Source organism: Athene cunicularia (assembly GCF_003259725.1).
Source record: "Athene cunicularia isolate RWA chromosome 5 unlocalized genomic scaffold, athCun1 chr5_part2, whole genome shotgun sequence".
Lineage (NCBI taxonomy): Eukaryota > Metazoa > Chordata > Aves > Strigiformes > Strigidae > Athene > Athene cunicularia.
The window spans coordinates 8,746,751-8,767,862 of NW_020799102.1; the positions used below are offsets into that span (position 1 = coordinate 8,746,751).

Genomic DNA, 21,112 nt, shown 5'->3' on the forward strand with positions numbered 1-21,112 from the left:
ACCAGCCAGGGGCTAATTTCAACAATGCACCCACCCAACCACAGAACTGATCACTGTTATCACACAAGGCAAATCTGGAAGAAACTAACACCCATGGTCAGTACGTGAACATGACTACGAGTCAATTATCTTACTCCGTAAGTAGTGGACAGCCCAGGGCCCAGTGAGTTCTCCTGCACAGCAGCAGGCTGCACACCAGGATCTCCCCTCGAGTAGGGACGCCTCTCAAGGTCAGTCCTTGAGGCTGAGATTCCTTGCTGCAACAGATTCTCGGTAAGAGGTTAATAGCAGTACTAAACTTCGAAATCTTAGCTAAGTGACATAAAGAACTGATTGCACATATATAATCCTTTAGATATAAACCGTTGACCAAGTCTGGGATGAGGACTGGATCCAGCTGCAGCTAGACTCCTCTCTGGAGAGGAGGTCAGAAAGCAAGGGTGTCCACTCTGAACTTCATGACTCAATGGGAGGGTCTCCCTGACAGTTTTGGCTGACCCTGTCCTCTATGGAGTACATAACAAGTGAACCTTGCCATCGAATCTTGTTCAACCGCTGTCACATTTACTATCAAGCTGTCTTAAATTGCTGGTTTATATCAATAAACACATTGCTACTTCTCTTATGAGTGAAGTGCATCACTCCATCCGTGACAGAGCTGTATCTTCTAAATTATACAGTGTGAATATTTACAGTAACAAAGCAAGTAAAGAAGCCTCCTACTCTTCTTCTATCCTTGCCTATTAGAAGCTCTGCTTGAGTTAAATAAATAATCACACAAAACTGACAAAATTGTCAATGCAAAAAAACTGGGTCAGTCCAACTCTGCTGAAAGCCTGTGTTTGCTGCATCTCCTTGGCCTAAACCTATAATTCAGTTCAAGAATTGAAAGCAAAGTTGCTCAAGTTCTGACACAGTAATTCAGAAAAGGAAACCAATCCCTAGACTGATTACAGACTCTATTAGGTGGTAAATTATGGCCACTCTATCAAATTAATCTGCTCATTTAACTGTAAAACCTACATGGATAGAAGAGCCCTTCTGAGGGGGTCCTATCTGTAACAACAGATATTTTAGTCTTCACAGACAACACAAAGGGTGAAAAAGTGACAAAAAGAGTTATTTTCTAGCATAAATTACTGAGCTTTAATTGATTCAATTCAATTGACCCAAGCATAATGTTAACTATATAGCACAGATCTTAATTCCAGTTGTAACTAATATGGAAGTCACAGATACATATAAAACCAAAGAAAATAACTTTTCCCACAAAGAACCAGAGAGCTAGGAGCTGGAGGAGAAGGGTCACTGAAAATCAAGCAACATAAAAGCTCCTGATAGACACCAGCTTGTGAGAGCATGAGAATGGCCGAGTCAGAAGTTAGTAGCAATTAACATCAGACACCCAACTTCAATTCTGCTTTTACACTAAAGACCTTGGTCAAATCCTCAGCTTGCATGTGCTGCAGAAGTCCACAGTCCTGCACAGATTTAAATAATCACCTGCCACTCCCATGTTAAAAGACACCATGCAGTAGCTTTTCTGAGTGTCTCCAGCAGCCTGTCAACAGTGAATGCTTGCCATTTGCTATCACACGGATTTTTGTTTCAACTCCAAACAAGAAATCAACTTTCTTTCCAGATTTCTGACAAAATCTGACTTTCAGCTGGAGGTTGGGGCTGGTCGTTATGTCCACTGTATCTGATTAAAGGAGGCCAAAATAGGAAGTATTTAAGATAAATAAAAGGGGAAGACTAACCCTGTTTAAATATTTCACCACTTCAGATCTACCCACTTGGAAGTTATTGCAGTGATTTACTTGCAGCTTTATTCTTCCAAAAGATTCAGAAACATTTTTCCCTACAGGGCTTTAGAGGGGACTGAACATAAACTCCAAAATATGGTCGTCTTCTTTTCTCCCCACTTCAGTGGCTGCACTCTGTGTCATTATCCTAAACATATCTCCGTGTCTCAGTTATTTGTTGCTGGGTGATCAACTATATACTTACAGAAACTGTGCCAGATGCTGCAGCACCTCTTTTTTAATCTGTTTTAGCTGTCCTTCCTTTACCACAGAGTGTTCTTCAACACCTCCACCATTTTTATAACATGACTGGAAGAACTGGGCTGCTTTTCTTCCCCTATTCAAAATACATAGACTGTGAACAAAAGACACAGGGTTCAAGGGGAAAGAATGGAGATGGACAGACTTGACACATGACTTTGGTAGACAGGATTTTTTTTTATTATTATTATTTCTTAAACAGTGAAGTTTCATATCAGCTTTCACCATAAATGGAAAAAAAATTATCTGTTCTCTGGAAAGAACAGAGTTGCTCTCAGCATTCAGGTAAACAGTGCCCACATCACTTGAAGTGAGATTAGTTTGCCAAGAAAAAAAAGAGGATCCTGGGATAATAATTCAATGACCATTCTGTCCCCTTACCCAAAGGGCTCAGCACAATGTCTTTCCAGGCCATCCCACTCTGAGGGAAACAAGGAAACACAACCCACATCAACAGCAAGCAACACCTCTGTTACCAGCCTGGTTCATTATATTAATTATAACAACTTCTGCAAACTGTCTTTTCTACTCTTTAGAAAGCCATTCAAAGGGGCCTTAAGTTCAAATGCAATTATTCACTCCGAACTTTATTTTAGCTCAATAAATTGATCACAGCCATTCACGTACCTGATGTGGGAATGGGAGCTCAGAGCACCTGATGTGATCCCAGTTGACGAGGTGGCCTCTCTGCAACCAGCAAACCGTGGACCTGCAAAACAGGAGCCTGGGTGTCAGAACCCACGTGTCTTTTGCTTAATACAAGGAAAACAGCTCTTTATAACTGTGTCTTTCAGAAAGGGCAGAAGAGACCCACTCATTAACTGGACTAAAATCACTGGATTGAAACCTAATAGAGAAAAACCTGACAATGTATAAGAGTCTTCATTAGTGTGACAGTAAAGGGAATGTGCACAAAACCCCCAGCTTGGCTCATGAAGTCATCAGAATGAGAACACCTGCCGACAGCCACGGGAGCAGAGCATGGGCGAGACTTCACATTCTCAAACTGGTGGGATCACGCTCTTCACTCTCAATGGGACTTAAGCTCCTTTCTCCCACAGGCACTTATGAACATCCCACACAGCATGTTTCCACTCAGGCCCATGTTCAAGCACTTAATTAGAACAGGGTAGCATTATCAGCTTCTTTGCATAATCTGAATCATATTAAACAGTGGATCAGATACAAGCACTTCATGGACTTGAGACTAAAAAAAGATGCATACATAAATTCTACATATCCAAGATACACAATGTATAAGTTTGTTGAAGAACAGAAAATACAAGTAAATAATACTGCCAAGTTAATCTAGAGAAAAATCAAAGATCAGCTTCCTATAATCAAAATGTTTTCATAAAACACTGACCGTTAGAATCTCTTTATTACCTAGTATTTTGGCTTTTTAGAAAGCTGTACTTTTGATCTTTTTCTATATAATCACAAAGGCTAATTTTTTATTTATATTTTTTAATGAAAGCTAAGATCTCCCCAAAATCTCATGCATACGTAAATTGGACATTTTTTAATAAACTAAAAATAAAAAAAAAATCAACAGAGCAGCAGAAGGTGTCATTAGTAGGACCATACTGTACAAAAGAATGAGATGACTGCGCATAGCACTGGAGGACACAAGAGAGCAGGAAAATTAAACTTCCATCCCAGGTCAGGTCATTGCCCACTTGATGCTCTGCATTAAAACCTAGCTTCACAGAATCACAGACTGGATGGGGTTGAGAGGGACCTCTGGAGGTCATCTGGTCCAACCCCCCTGTTCAAGCAGGGCCAACCTAGAGCCAGCTGCCCAGGATTGTGTCCAGATGGCTTTCAAAGGTCTCCAAGGATGGGACTCCACAACCTCTCTGGGCAACCTGTGCTGTCACTCTTACAGTGAGAAAGTGTTTCCTGATGTTCAGAGGGAACCACTTGTGTTTCACTTTGTGCCCATTGCCTCTGGTCCTGTCACTGGGCACCATTAAAAACAGCTCGGCTCCAACCTTGTTTGCACCTCTCTTCAGGTATTTATGTACATTGGTAAGATCCCCCTGAGCCTTCTCAAAGCTGAACAGTCCCAGCTCTCTCTGCCTTTCCTCATATGAGAGATGCTCCAGTCCCTTAACCATCTTCGTGGCCGTTCACTTCCATCATGGTAAGACTCACATACTGCTTCTAAACTACACAAGAAGTCTTCTCAAAGCCCTCAGGACACTTGACAGGTGCAGATGTTAGATCCCATTCTAAGGCAAACTGCTTGGGAATCAACATTCTGCCAGCTTGCTACCAGCAGGTTTTAGTAAAAAGGTGGCTTGCTGACACTTCCCTTCCTCCAGAGCCCAGAGAACTTGAGAAGAAGTCATTTATCGCGTGCTGTTGCTCTGCTCAGCTTCATCCAAGCTGAGCTATGCTGAGCTTTGCTCAGCCAATTATGGACTGGCTGAAAGGCTCTGAAGGGAAAGCTTTTAAGTGGAGAATGTTATAAGCAGAACAACAAGAGGTTCTATGCCAATGCAATGACTGCCACAGTTATTGTTTAAGGTAGGATTAGTGCACTTGGAGTGATAGAAACCATCAGGAATGGACAGTTAAGAGGTCAGACTAATCCTCAAAGGCAAGATGCTTAAAGACCTAATAGCCTGTCTGAAACCAGTGGGATCAGAGAGTGATTTAACTCTTTCAAAAGCCTCCAACGCCTTTGACACTTATTTTCCCAGTAGGCTTTCCTTGCCTTTAGTTCAAAGTAATCCAAAAGGGTGAACTTCAAACACCTGTTTCAAGTGAAGAGGATGACACCCGGAGGATGTGTTTTATTCAACCAGACATCTCTACAAGAACAAACAGATGTTCAGCACCCCCATCTTGTACTTCATAAGTAAAAAAAAAAAATTAAAAAAATTAAAAACTGTATGTTCTAATTACTGAATAAATGATATAGATTAATTAGATAAGACAGACAGAAGAAATAGGGCCATTCCTTCCCATTTAAGCACTCAGTTCAGGAGAAGTACTGAGAAGGAAAAAAAAATGTCTATTGCATAAATGAAATAATTCAAGTACAGCATTAGAAGATCTTTCAAGTAAGAAGTAATACTCTAAAAGAAAGGAAACTATGAACCACTGATTGCCCTGATATGTCTTTACCCACTTCTGAACACTTCGGTGCTTAAAACAGCATTACTGCATCAGGTACAGAACTTGGAGTGCCATTTGAGATACAAAATCTGCTTTCCACCATAATGTCTTCAATCCAAAGAGCATTCGTAATACAGGAAGAGATTATTCACAACTGGAAAAATGTGTCCAAACTATTTCCCAGCAGCTCTCAAGAGAGGATTTTATAGAAGTAAGGCATGAACAGGAGGACATCTTGAGAGAATTCTACATATTGAAAAGGACCTCACTGGGACAAATGTGTCTTTATTTTAATTTCCAGTTTATTAGAACGAACAGAATACCATGCTTGTTCCATTTTCAAATGGCAGAAGCAGCAAAACAAAAACTTGTGTAAAATTAAACTTGAAGGAATTGTTTCTACAAGGTACCTATCCAAAGTTTCTGCCTTGTTTCCAATCCAAGAAAGTGTTTGTGTGTCTTATGTATCGCTTGATTGAGCTTGACTTACATTCTTAGAGACAGAATTCGCTTAACATATTCTTAGAGACCACCACAACTTTAACTCCTCTGCTGTAAATCCTTTTGCATTTTAGCACAGAGATCTACATGTAAAGATACAACTGACCAGGCACATAGCCCAGAAATAAATTCTGGACTTTCGCCTGAAGCAGAGGAGCAGCTCTACTGCCCGCCTAATGAAACATATCTATAGGCAGCATTACTAAAATGGCTTCTTCCCTTTTCACGGTTTTTAATCTTTTTGTTTTATGAACTTATTTTCTCATGTCTGCCAGAAAACCAGACTAATAAGAAATGTCAGCATCCATTTTGTTAAAAATTTTTAAAACCATACTGGCCCCATCAAAATATTAAACACAAAGTTATTCTTTAAACTTTTTCATTTAATTTCCAAAGGGTAAAAAACCCAAGATCTCTTTGTTGTCGTCATCTACATTTCTTTAAATCTGGATGCTCTGTTAGCACATTACTATGGCTGTTGATTGTTCACTGAGGTTAACTCACATTATTGCAGATAACAAGCTCAAAGCCTATGCAACTTCAGGCTTACTCAACATCAATCAGACTGTGACTTTTCAAACTCCTGCTACAGAAGTTCCCTTCAACAAAAATTAAGCCTCTGAGCTTATGATTATGTATTCAGCCTAACTAGTCCCAGTTAAAGCAAGAGACATATATGATGTAAGGTCAAAAAATGTTTCTGTCCCTTTCCTCTGCTTGGTGTTTAAATTCTGCCTGTCCTGGAAGGAAGAAGTGCTGAAAACGTTTTGATAAATTAATTGAAAGGTTTTATTTAATACTACTGCACTTGATACTTCCCTTAATACCATAAAAAAAAAAATCCTAGGAACATGCTTAGCTGATTTTTTTTGTATGAGTCTCAACAGCATTCTTAAAAATGCATATCCAGTGCTGACACTGAAACACATCTAATCACCTTAGAATCATAAATAATTTCTTTAAAAGCCTGGTACAAAGGCAGAATTCATTGCTCTTCAGCAACCACTCCAACTGATGAAGCAGGCTCAGTTTCCAGGGAGAAGAAAGAAGTATTGCAAATGAAAACCAGAAATCTGAAGGGCAGTGGCAGTATGGCCAAGGTTAAACAGATCAGATTAAAAGAATGATATTTCCATCATGCCCTAAAAGCAACAAACAGGGCACACTGTCTCCTGGGAGGGAAGACATTTCTAGCTTAAAGTCTCCCTGCCCTGGCAAGGTTCAGCCTTGGCCAAAATTCAGGATTGAGAGCAGATCTGAGCCAGCTGATGGGGACAGCCAGGTAGCTGAAGGTAGTGGGGGACACTGCAAACCTCGATTATTAAATATGTGAACACCAGAAATGTGAGCCACAGTCCTTGCTCTGGCAGCTGGAGAGAAGCTCTAGCTAGCACCATTTTGCAGGTAGCTCCCACCTGGGAGTGTGTTTTTAAGCAAGAAGGATTAAGCACCCCCACCACCGGTCTTTCACACACAGAGAACATCTAACACGACAGAAATAGTCAGTACCTCCTCATCTCCCCTGATGTGTGAGACTCCTTACAAAGAGAAGGCTTGTCAGAAAACAATTTAAAAACAAAAATACTGGCACATTGAAGGCTCTATTTTTCACCAGGATTCAAAATGGGTACATTTTCCAGTCTTTTGTGAAATGTTGCCTTTCAGCATTATTAATTGGATTGTTTTTATTTCAAGGAGGGAACAATTGACAAAATGCTTCTACCACCAATAAAGAATCATTACATCTGTCTTTTCTGTGGAAAAGTGACTATCAAAAAAGTAATTTTAGTATAAGAACTTGACCACACACCCATCCTGTGTTCTTGGAAGAGCCTGCACGGTGCTGTCTGCTGCCTGAAGACAGCATCACCTTCAGTGCCTACTACCAAAAGACAGCTAAAGCCGGAGGTATCAAAAGTCAAATGAATGTGGAATTCCCCAATGTATGGCATCCTGTAGCCGATTTTCGCCTTCTCTATATATTCTCTTCTTACTGTCTGCAGAGATCCTCAGGGATCACATTTCTCTCCTCTGCATCTCCTGGAGCACCACAACAGAAAAAGGGACTGAATTTTCTTTCTTTTACTTGACAGAAATACATCTACTCCTGATGGGCTGCATGGTACCAGAATGCCGCAGTCTACTATTTGCTAAGAAAAGGCAGGAAAGATGAGCTTTACAGACTCTCAGATCCAACAGCCATCTAAATATGTTTGCCCTTGCCCTGCATATTAGCTTGGCATAGAAATTATTTGTATCACGAGTAAATAAGATTAGAGATGAGGCTGGAAAACTCATTTTACACAAATAATAAACTCCAGCAGCTCAAGCAGAGATGCAGTACCATGGAGAATATGACCGTATTGATTAACAAGAAGTCACCCAGCTCCACCCTCATGTAACTCATGTGGCTGAAGTATTCCAGAGAATAAACCCATATTTGATCTTTTCATATTCCCCCATCAGATAAAATTTAATAATAGATATGCCTAAACTGTCCAGAAGCCAGCATGGTCCTCAGGAAAACAAAACCTTGCAGACCAGGCTCCTGAAGGTCGCAGGACCAGATACAGAAATGAGACTGCAAGGAAGTGAGGATATTACTCGAGTCCACAGAGACCCGCAAGACTTTAGAAAAATGACAGGGGCCTTTTGCAATACATTTAAGCTTCAACATGCGAAAACAGAAAGATTATAAAATGTCAAGACAATTCAATCTTTCGCTTTTGCTTACAAAGAGCAAGCCATTTATCTAAAGAACACTTGAGGTTTTTTGATCTTAGCTGATGCTTAGAAGACATTTAAAATAACAAGACAAGCCAGGTAAATCCTACACTCCAGCACATGGCTTCAGACCTCTGAGAGCAGGGACAGACACACAGGTGAGAACAAGGAGGAAATTAGTGTAGGACCACACTTGCCCTCCTCTCCAGCTTCCACTGACAGCTGAACTATTGAGATTCATCCCCAACTGCGGCAGCAGCAAGGACCAAATTACCAGGAATTCACTGAGCATCAGTTCCACAATACCGAGCACCGCTGCTGGCAACAGGAGTTTTCAGGGAATTTCTCTGACACAAGGCACTGTGAAATGAAGGAGTTGTGATGCTTTCTGCTTGTGCCTGGGGGAAACCCCTCTGGCTGGCCTCGGCTCAGCAAGACTGGTGATAAAGATTTCATCCTGACCCAGCCACTCCAGCTATGCCTGCTTCAGTCGGGCTTTCTTTTCTCTGGGACTAGATACAAGCATTTAAAACAAGAAAATATCAAGCTATGGTTGAATGCCCATTTTTCACTGGCATTACAATACCATGCCAGAGATGAACGTGTTCTTTCCTATGATACATAACACTCACAAACACTGAGATAAATTAAAATAAAGAGGGCTTTGTCATTTGCCCAGCTTTCATGAAGTTTTTCACGCTCCAGGCTGGAATTTCAGGTGTGAAAAAAGGAATAGGAAACCACAATCCCTGCCAAGTACCATCAAAGGCCTGGTGAAATATTAATCTCGGGAATAGCAAGATAGTAATTTTGGGACTAGAAGACAGATGCAAGCTGAGATCTGTGAGGAGAACAAGCAGAGTCTTGAATGTGGTTATTCCAGTCCCAGAGAGTGCCCTGACCAGCCTGCCACCAGCAACATTCGGTGAAAAGGCTTCAGGTCTCCTTCTGTATGTGAAAATTTTAAGGTTTTTTATTTAACCTGGGTGCAGAAGAGGCTCTGCAACCTCTCCCCATTCTCCTGAGGGGTCTGGCTGCTGGTGCTCAAGCCCAGCCCTAGATCAATGTAACCATAAGCTGAGACTAGACTGCTGTGAAACAGCTAAGCATGAGAAAGTTCTGCGGGATACCACCAGCAGGGCTCTCACCCCTTTGCAATGGAGCTGCACTTAAGCTCAAGCCCTTGGGCCTTGCCCGAGTTCACACAAGCTTGTGCCTGGCCCTCTACCTTGCTGATCCTGACTGACAGTTTGATCTCGGGCCTGCCTCATGTCCTTCCATTGGATCACTGCCCTCTTGGCCAGCCCCGGTTACCAGCACCGAACCTGCCTGCTCCTCTTGTTCAGGCGCAGTGGGACTCGCCAGGTTGGCAGTGCGGGCGCTGCCCTGCCTGCCTTGCAGTTGCCCTGGGCTCCTCTCTCCTTGCGAAGCAGCCCATGCTCAGGCTTAGAGCCAAGCACCACGGAACCTGGCCCTGGACCTGCCCTGAATTAGAGCTGGCCTTGACACCAGGCAGTTAAAACTCTTTAAGGGAGTAGGGGAGAGACTGCAAACTGCTGGGGCACTTCGGGCAATGACACAACCTTGTAAGTACATTCAAGTTTTTGAAGACTTAAATGCTTCTTGAGACAAAAAAAAACCCATCCTCCCTCCCAGCTCTAACTATAACCTGCCACACAACCTCGCAGAAGTATAAACAGCTTTCAGCACACGTCTAATATGCAGCCACACATACTGCAAGGTGATCCCTTTTCATTCAAGTTGTTCTGTAGCAGTATTCCCCAATGCTTTCTTTGCCACAAAGTAAATCACTGAAAATTCTGCTCCAAACCCAAAACAGTTAAATTACCAACTTACCTTTCTCTATTATCTAAGTTGCATTAATTATGTTCAGCTTAATGGAAGCAATTATTTAATTAGTACACTCTGCTGTTCACCTACATAGTCCTGCAGAAGCATTTTGGGTTACACACAGGCCAATTACCTGCTGAACTGCACAGCACCTCCTCACAAACCTATTAAAAGTTCAGCAGAAAACTCCCTAGACAGCACACGGCTTTCGTTTTCAGAAAGCTGTGACGCCAGCGGAGTGAAACTGAGAGGGCTGACACACACAGCTTTGAAACGGCTGCCCTTACATTAAATGAGCTTAACTGTTTTAGAAATCAATAAAATATTTCCCACTTTCCCCACCATCATTAAAACTGTGACTACTACAGTGAGAGCTGACTACCCTCACACACACACACACACTCAGAGACAGCACTTTCTCTAACAAGCACACAACTAGATGGCAAACACAAAAGACTGGAGGAAGAAGTCTAGCCTAAGTGTCTCTCTTAAGCTAAGTTTTGAACCTAAGCACTTCAGACACTCACCTACAGCTCCATAGCATCCGTATGGACCTAAGTGATTCATTCGAGCTTGTACTGCAGAGCGACTCTGGTCCTCGACTCCTAGATTTCTGCCTTTCTCACTAAATCATCAGGCCAACAGCAAGTGACCCCTCCTAGAGAAGCAGCTCCCTGCTCCCACAGCAGGGTGTTCTCTCACCTGTATGCACACACTCCCGCTGAGCTTCTCCGGACCAGCTGAGGACAATCAGGTGGCACAGGTCACCCACCAGGCACCACCAAGGAGGAATTGGGCCCTTTCCCTAACAAACACAGAGAGCTCTGCTTGAGGTGCCACTGCCTGTGACTAGATGGGGAGTTGAGACTGGTGCACTGCCAGCCCGGGAGGAAGCCCAAGCCCCAGACCTGGAGGTGTGGAGAGCCTCCGGAGTACAGATACGAGAGCCAGAGACACAGAAACTGTCGCACTGTTTCCCATGAAGAGGGGCTACAAAACCGCTTAATTTCAGGGGGCAGGGAGGAGTACAGAGGTACGTCAAGGCCCATATACCACTGAAGGCTACAGCAAGGCTGGCAGAGTTCACTGCCTCAGGACAGGCAGAAACAGAGAGCGCCTGGGGAATGGGAGGTCTCCAGTCGGCATGGAAGACCCAGAAGCATTGGGAATCCGTCCGTAACCAATCCAGCAGGTCAGTAACAGGGCAATGTTAGTTAATGTTGGCCTGGGATTCACTTACTGAGCAATCCTGAGCGTAATGACGTCTTATCTATACAGACACTGAGGACAGTTCACTGAAATTAATGAATTTTGCTAGGGAATTACTTCCATTAATGCCTTTAAAAAGAGATTTTTCCTACCCTGTGTAGATAACTGAGCCTGGGTGGTTTGTGTAGGCAGACAGCGTTTAAAAACACTCTCTTGAAAAATAGCCACCTTTGTATGAGAGAAAGAGAGGACAATGAAAAGCTGAGACCTTATCTGGCTGGAGTTCAGATTGACAGGAAACAGAGCAGCTACTCTTAAGGATCATGGAGAACTGGTCAAAAATATATATACTTCAAACAAGCTACTGGCCATGCAGAGATCCCCATGGAAAGGGCAAGATGTTTATCAAACTACTCTGCTGACCTGCAGAGAATTTATAACCAGATCACAAGACACAATCTTCGCCCATTTACAAGCAGAACAAATCCACACGTGCTGCTGATGCTCCCACCACGCTCCTACAGGGACGGATCACAGCATACAACGTACAGAGCTGCAACAGGCCTCCTGGGTGACAAGAAATCAATGACAAATGAACCCAGGCCACAGTTTTTAGAGGGCTGCATGTCAGCTGTGGACAAAGGGGGAAGGGACTGCCAAAGTTTAAAAACACAATCCATACTACTTGCTTTGCAAAGCTGCTACTCACACCTCACGGGTGTGCACTCATGAGCACTTTCTGGGAGGACATTGCATTGCACATGTGCTGAGCACAAAGCTAAAAAAGTCTCAGCCCCCAAGGGTCCAAGGCATGGTGTGATGGCATTGGGGGAGTCCCCAGACTGAGTAAGCATTAGAGAGGGGGAGACAACGAGGATCCTGATGAGGAACGTCTGAAGCACCAGTCACTGGCCCTCCAGACTTAAGCCAACTAAATCTCAGTAGGAACGCCAAAAGGCTGCCTCTCCTTTCTTTTCTCCCCTTCCCCTTAAAGTGATTTCTAGGAACTAGCTGGTCTCCAAGTGTCTGTTTTAAACAGCAACTTGTTACATTCCTACTAAAAATACAGAAATGTAGAAAGCATGTTATTCTGTGCAGAGGGTGCTGAAAAATTAAAACCCTTTTCTTCATCATTGTGAACCCAAAATATTGTCACACCAAGTGTGGTTCTAAAGATGCAGACAAGATAAGTCGAATAACATACACTACTGCCGCGTAACACTTTAACAAGCCACAGATATATCTGACCTCCAGTTAATTGACTAACAAATCACTGAAGATCTCGGAAATGAAGGCCAGAATGAGGAAATTTCTTCTCTTATTTCCTATCACCTTCACCAGTGCATTTTCTGACAGTCCCAGGGTTGCATTTTACAGGATACTAAAAAAGGAAAGGCAGCCACTTTGAAATTTATGAAGAGCCAAGGGAACCTACTGAGTGCCACCTTCCTCATTTCATTCCTCGTGCCACTGGCATAAATTGGGTTCACAGTCTGCTCCCTCACTTAACAGCCCTATGTATCTTGCGTTCATATATCTCGTCCTGTCTGCTAGTTTTTAATACCATTTACCAGCATTCATTTCTCCTCAGCTGCCTTTCTCCCTCCAGGACTCTCTCTACAGCCCTAAGGGAACTAGAGAAAATACATATTCTACCATTTCTGTTTATGTTTCCAGGTCTTTAGGATAAGGCACTGCACTCATCCTTCCTCAGGCTGAAGACAACTAAGTGGGACACTCTCCATTACAGGCTAAAAAGGTTGCTATTTAAATTTGGATGTCTACAGTAACAGAAGTGACTCACCAGTACCACACCAGAGGCTCAGGAGCACAAAATGGAAGGTTAGTCAAAGCCAAGTTTTTTCCTATACAGGAGTGCTGTACACAGGAATCAGGCCAGAAGGGTTGGTTTTTAAGAGATAATGACAGTATAAAGATGCAAAAGTGTTTTTTCGCGACAAGTATTTGTTTCTCATTTCCTGGGTTTTCTGTATATGTTCTACAGCATTTAAATCTAGCTGTTGGAGCCTCAAAAGCACAAAGGTATCTAATACAATATTCCCACTAAATTCCTGTAAGAAATGCCTCAAAGCCATTTGACTGAATGAAGAAGCAGAAACATTTACCATCAGGTGGCCTTCTCAGCTACAGAAATTTGCACCACAAGCATAAGCACTCCACTGCTATTTACAAAAGGTAAGTCTGCCAAGGTTGAAAATAATATTCAGGAGCAATAAAATGTAGTACTGACTGTGGCTTGTTGTGAAGGCAAACTTTTTGGAGAACAACTTCAAGGCATGGTTGAGGTGCTGATTGCTGTATGGAACCATCCAACACGCAGTGTTTGTTAATAGCCAAGAGGCTCTGAGCAGACCCATCTTTCACAGAGATTTCAACCTCACTGTCCCTTCAAAGCAGGGAAAAAACTATAGCAAAACTGAATTGAAAAGTAAGGTGCCAATGCAAAAGAAAAGTGAAGCTCAAGAGATAACCATGCAACTTCCTAACATAACCAGAACTTGGGACTCTGATAGGTGTCCTATTTGTAAGGTAATACAAAAATGTGGGCAGATGAAGCAGTATATAAATCTATGTAGAGCAGTACGCAGGACTTGTTCTGAGACACTTTCTAACCCAGAGGCTAACCTAGACTGGGGGTTATGCAACTTGTTTCTATTAAGAAGAGAAAATAAGGACAGATATGGCATTTCCTGGATAATATTTATTCACAAAATAGTACTTAGAAAATCTATTTTGTCAAAGAAAGAACAAACCAGCAAGTGACAGTTGTTTGGATTCTGTCTGTTTCAATGCTCTTGTCAACCTGTCCTGTACACAAAAGTTTGTTGTCAGCTTTTTCTGGACCCTCATTATAAGCAATTCCCTGACTATCCTTAGGCCTTCTTGCCAGTCCCAGCTTCAGAAATGCCTCTCATATTTTTTCCCCACTCTGACACTCTTTCAAATTCCAGCAACAGATCTCAGACTCCAACTGGCCTTGCATAAAGAGCAAGGTGTTGCATAAGGCCAGTTCTGCAGCGTGTTCAGCACACCACCATGATTCCATACAAAAAGCACTTAAAACTACTGCAGTAAAGCACACTGGGTCTAGTTTTCATAGAAAGCAGGAAAAGTGCCAAGTTCCTAAGTAGGTCTCTAATAATAGCACAATGTAAAACTAAACCTCAGGAAAGATGCAGATTATGATCCTGGCCTTTAATGTTACAAACAGTGCTAAAATAGTGTGTATCTTCAAAGTATGAAGTCACTCGAGTATTTAACAGCACTTGAAGAGCAGTAAGCCCTTATTTTGTTAGAAAAGAATAACATCTTTAATTGGGCTTTTAAAAAGTGACCAGGACTTTACAAGGGTAGATTCCTAGCATTACTTGAAATTAAGACCTTTTAAATAATTTCATGTTCTACATCATTAAGCTGAAGCATTCAAAAACCAAGGTGGAGAACAAAGCACGGAGATAAAGTGATCTGCTCAAGGTCACCTGAAATGTTTTCTGGGAGGCAAGATGAGAAACTAAGCTTTGACAAACTCTATAACCAGACCAGGAGAAAATACAAGCTTTTTTCCAACACTGTATCTTGGGGTGGTTAAGATCATAGCAGTATGTGTTTTACATATATGTATTAATGTAAAAGATACATTTGTCCCCGAAAAAATGCAAGTGAGTATCTCCTGATTCACCCAAGCAAACTACATACCATAGCAAAAACTGGGTGTGCATAAATCAGAGCTGAGTCAGTTTAGTGCTAAGGCTGTGCTCTGTCCCTAAACCAGCATGCTATCTTGGGTGGAATAGATGTCCCCATTATACTTATAATGAAGCTAATCAATTTGGGGATTGTAAAATAACCCTGTCCAGAATGTTGATGAATCACATGACATGTCTTCCAAGGACTCTATTGTTAGAGATGCCTTTTTTACTGGAATTTCAATAATTAATCAGATTTTGGGGTAGTTTTATTTCTGTGTGGCTTATCCTTTGATGATCTAATTTACATTTATAATGATCTGTTCCCTTGTGGATTAATTGCTCATGTTATTTTCTCTATTAATCAGACACCAACATTTGCATTACAGATGACTGTTTGTGTTATTTTCATACTACTAAATCTGGCAGCATGGTACTAATGATAAATACTTTCCTCAGTTCTAGGGGTGAATTAGTGTCTCGGTCCTTTTAAACAAAGGCATTGTTAGGATCTTACCATTCTTTTGAAGTAGTCTGGTGGTTCCGTGGTACTATACAGATATATTTATTATGTCTAATTTACTTTTTTTTCTGAAAACTAAATGCACAAATATTTAGTACACCCATTGCTGCCAAACAAGCCCTGAGCAAAGGGCAGAGAGTTACAAAGCAGAGGCTATCACAGACTTCTTTCCTAGATCCCCACGTACCTTTACAAGAACCTTCCAGCTACTCACCAGATGCTATCACCCACAGTGCTGCCTGCAAAGCTGTTTTTGTCAAAATTGCTTACTTACATTTAGGAAAAATAAATTATCAGCACTAGTATAAAACAACACAAATTGCTGATCTGACCTAGGCAACCTGACTGTGCCTGGAGCAGACATGGGAACATTCACACACAGACGGGGGAGCGGTGACCTCTGGCAGGTGGCTGTGGACAGTCACCTCCCTCCCAGCACAGCCCGGTGTGCAGGAACACCCCTGCTCCCTGGAGGAACCGCTGTCCGCACCCCTGCTCTGCTCCCAGCTGGGTGGCATTACATCCAGCCCTGATGGGTTGCTCAGGATCCTTTTTTCCCCCGGATGTGACTCAGCCATGCAGCCCAACCAGGAGAGGAGGGAGAGCCAGCTTACCCCACTCCCCACACCTTGCTGCTGCATCCTCACCGGCTTATGGGGAACAGGAAGCAATAGCAGCTCCAGTGATGCTCTCCCTAGGCTGCTACTCTTGACGTGGAGCTTTGGGCATGGCGCTAGTGTATTTGTTCTTTGCACAGGAGCAATGGAGCTCTTCACAAGTCCCTAACACCCTCACACAGAAGCACAGTCAAAGTCACACGACATCCGATTACTGAGAGACATGCTGCTTCTGCCTAGAAGAGCCTCTGGCCCCTCTGGGTCAGCAGCTTCAGCAACAGACTCAGTATCCTCTGAGTAAAGACTCACAAAGCACTGCTGGTTTCCAGTTTTACAGTGGAAGAGAACAAACCAGACAGTAAAATACTTATGCTAGTGTCAGAAGAATAAACAAATGGTGCATCACAAGCAAACATGGTGGATGCCATACTTTTTATAGCATGAGGAAAATTTCCCAGAGGATCTGTCACATCCATCTGAAATTCCCCACCTGGGGGCTCTTTCTTCTTCTCAGTGTCCTTTAACCAGTACTACAACTGCTGCCTTGAAATTTGTCAAGGAGGAAGCAGTTCTGTGCTTGCCACAGAGGTTTCCAAGCCATCTCTTACATTCTGGGATGGTTAGCATTTGCTCCATCTGACTCCAGTCAGACAGGGAGGGATAAATACCTCCTCTTTCCACTCCCACACAGGAACCTTTTCCCTACCCCATCAAAGGAAAAACTCCACGCTGTCTTATGGCAGTCCACACTGCACTGTCTGCACAGGCAGGACTGTCAGTTGTGGAGTCCAAAAACAAGTAGCTCTTGAGGAGGTACCTGGAACCTGCACAGCAACACTGGCGGGCTGTGTTAAAAGACAAATTGAAGGAGATCTATTACATCTCAAAGTGATGAAGCCCTCTCTAACACCTCTTTGGTTCCTTACTCAGCTCCCGCCTTCGGGGCAAACTGCAGTGTATTCAATTCCCAAACAGCATTATTTCTGTCCGCTATGGTGAAAAGTACTTTTTAGGTAGGTAAATATCTCAAGGTGGTCCTCAGTGAGAACACCTCCAAATCAACCAGCTCGGCACAAGGCATCTCCTGAAAGACATGAAGTATTAAAGTACTGGCTGACAGAGGCTCAGCTTGGCACTAACTGGGAAAGTTACTTCAATAACCCATTCATGGAATACCCTCATTTTCCAGTCCATGAATGTGGTCCCTCCCTTGACTTCATGGTCTGGCTAGTAAAGCTCAGAAACTGTTCATTTTGGACACAAATAACTCTTTCACATCTGCTGGCAGATGTTGTGCAGGAGTCTCTTCATTTGACAACATTAAGCTCATACATATCTCATTCATTACAGCATATTGTTGGATTCTGTCATTCCCATATTGTATCAGTTCTTCCCCATCTCCTCATACCCTTTAAGTTACACTGTTGGTCTTGCATCATATTCCTGGGGTCATTAAGTACCTGAGCTGTAAACATCCTTATTCTCTGCCACAAGAGATCAGGGAGAAAATTGTGCAAGGCAGGTCAGAGTAGCCACCTCTAACAAGAAATGAAAGCCTGGACTTGTGCGCAGCTCCGAAACTTGTGCTATTGAGCTGCCATAATGACATACTACATCCCATTAATCTGCAATTACACACTGACAGTGACTGTCAATCTAACACCATATCCATTCAGCTGAACTAAATGTACCATTTCTGTCCCCAACACTGTTCCTATGACTAAAACTCTTCAAAATAAAGTTAAATGTGGATTTAATGGAGCAGAGAAGAGTCCAAATTCCGAATTAAGAAGGAGAGAGATTAGAGAGTTTATAGCCTTACCACATCTGTGACTGTAAAGCCTGAGAAAACACAATGAATCTGCAGGAATACGTGCAAGCACAGAAATCATCTGCTACCATTCACAGTAAACTTGTAGTTTATTCTCACAAATTCCCCCGGCACAACCAATTTTTTGTTATCTGTATGTGCTCACTACATCTGAGAGAGGCAGTCCCCTCAGTGCTGGCCTGTCTGAAGCTCCCCTTGGTACCACCTGCACCTGCCCCCAAAGCACACCACATTCCCTGAGGGTTCATCTTACTCAGCTTGGCAGAACCAGACAGGTCAACACTCCATCAGGCATCCACAGCTGAGAGACAACAATGTTTTAACATCACTGGAGGCTTAAGATGAGACACGAGCTAGAGAACAGCACAGTCCATTGGATGGAAAACAGGCTGAGACTCCCCATCTCCTCCGTTCAGACTGCAGAAAGACACTCCCTTTACACACTGTAGAGATGCTGGAGTGACTGTTCAGTGGTTGCTTCCTTATCTCTGCTGGTAGAAGCATTCGTGCAAGCGCTGCTGGGTCTGCTTTGGGTAAAATCCATCAGGACAGATCAGATCAAAAGCTGCAAATTATTTACAATAAACAGATTCAGCTTCCCGCAGACTTCCCTGCTGTCCCATCCCTGTGGGATCATCACCAGCCCTGAGAAGCAGCGACGGGTAGTGATATCCTCTCTGACACAGCTGGAGCGGGAAGGGGACATCTGGTAAGGGCTGGAGGCCTCATTCCAGGAAAACGTGCCTGCTTGGGGGAAAAGAAGAGGGTACCCCAGTGCTGTTCTGAGCAGAAATTGTATCAACACCAAGAGCACAGAAATGCCGTCTGAAATGACACCAGGAGCCTGAGAGCTCTCCCGGGCCGAGGGGCTGCCCCAGGCCTGAACTCAGCACCCAGACTAGTTCTCTATGGACCCTGCAGCCAGTGGAGACAAACATCATCTGAGCATGACTTACCCGCCCTAAAATAGGCTGGACTGAAGCACTTTCTGGCCCAGATGCTTTAAGTTTAGACAGCTAGAAGCAGACGAGATGAATTTCATTTTGATGAACTGAGCCCTACCTGTGATGGGATTCAACACTCAGGCTACAGCAAAATATCTACATCCACTGAGTGACTTCAGGCTTCCTTCCCAAAACTATTTTAATATATATTAGAACATCTAATTTCAGTGCAACTCAACAACTTGCATTGAAAGTATTAAAGAATTTTAAAATTCCAAACAAATTAAAGAACCACAAACACACAAATGACCACAGTGTTATTTATAACATGTCAACTTCTGCAGCATTCCAAAGCCCAGCAGCTACTCCAGAAGAGTGCAGGAACACCTAACCATTTTAAATGCTGTTTCTGAAAACATCATTTAAAGTCTACTGCCGTTCCTGCTGTCATACACCTGGTAACTCCAGGCTCCTGCCCCAGGTGAGAATTCAGTAGGAATGGTTTCCTGTGATAGGACTGTCACTTTGCCAATAGCACAAACATGGTTACAGGCAAAATTAACACCAGTAAACAAGTTTCCTGAGTACACCTGGTTATCCGAACAACTATGTTCCTTCTCTCTTTTATTCAGTTCCAAATCTTAGGGTTTGGGGTTTTTTTTTAATCCTCAGTATTCACAGAAAGAACATGAATGCAAGGTGTTCAGGGCTTACAAAAGCACCTGCAATACTTGGCAAGTGAATTTTTACATGCTTAAGATGCTTACAGCTGTCTGCTCACTTCAGGTGCTGTGGTCAGAGTTCAGCATCCACCAAACCACTAACAACTAAGGAACCCCCAGGCATACGATGCTGCCAGACATGGGCACAGCCAAGCCTGTGACACCCAAGCAGCTCCTCAAGAGTCTGAGTCAGGGAGGTGCTGTTTAGAGGGGATCACAACACCCAGGTTTGGGAAGAGCCTTGAATGAGGGAACACTGCCTGCAGCACCAGGGACCCTCTATTCCCCTCCAAACATGCCCCCAGCTGTATTGTACCAGCTTTACACTAGCCTCAACATGGCAGTTTCTGTTCCCTAGGTACACAATGCTAAGGCCACCTACATCTTTGACCAGCCTCTTTTGGAGTAGTTTGACACAATACGCGCATATCTCCACTTGTTTGGGTTTTGTTATAAAAGGAGAGTGAAGGCATTAAACCTTCCCATTAGACGGGATGCACCTGTCCCAGAGAGGGAAGGGGATTTTGAGGCAGGAGTTAGCTGGGCTCATTGACAGAGCTTTGAACTAGATTTGAAGGGGGAAAGGGGAAAAACATCGGCCCATCTGAAGTGCATGTATACCAATGCACACAGCATGGGTAACAAACAGGAGGAGCTTGTAGCCGTGATGAAACAGGAAAATTACGATGTTGTTGCTACTACAGAAACATCGTGGGATGTCTGCCATGACTGGAGTGTGCCAGTTGATGGTTACAGCGATCATGAAATAATAGAGTTCTCTATTCTTAGAGAGGCCAGGAGAGGGCTAAGCAGCACTGACATCCTGGACTTCAGAAGGGCTGACTTTGTCTTGTTTAGGCACCTGCTTGAAAGGATCCCCTGGGAGATGGTCCTGAAGGGTACAGGGGCCCAGGAAGGCTGGGAGCTCTTCAAGAAGGCAGCGTTAATGGCTCAGGAGCAGGCGGTCCCCAGGCACTGTAAGAGAAGCCGAAGCCAGAGAAGACCACCCTGGCTGAACAGGGAGCTTTGGCTGCATCTCAGGGACAAAAGGAGAGTTTACAGCCTTTGGAAGAAGGGGCTAGCCCTCACAGTGATTACAGAGAGGCTGTGAGGCTATGCAGGGTGGAAATCAGGAGGTCTAAAGCCCATCTGGAAATTAATTTGGCCTCTGCAATCAAGGATAACAGAAAAGTTTCTATAAGTATGTCAGTAGCAATAGAAAATCCAGGGAGAGTCTCCATCCTCTGCTAGATGCAGGAGGAAATTTGGTAACAAGTGATGAGGAGAAGGC

At 43.3% G+C, this 21,112-nt stretch overlaps 1 protein-coding gene across 1 annotated transcript in view; it reads right to left on the reverse strand.

Annotated features, from left to right (window-relative positions):
* TSPAN4 (tetraspanin 4) overlaps positions 1-21,112 on the reverse strand; it is a 383,591-nt gene that overhangs the window by 293,742 nt on the left and 68,737 nt on the right. The window contains exon 2 of the mRNA XM_026850346.1: positions 2,694-2,775. The gene's annotated coding sequence lies outside the window, so the exon portion shown is untranslated. The remainder of the gene's footprint in view (positions 1-2,693; positions 2,776-21,112) is intronic.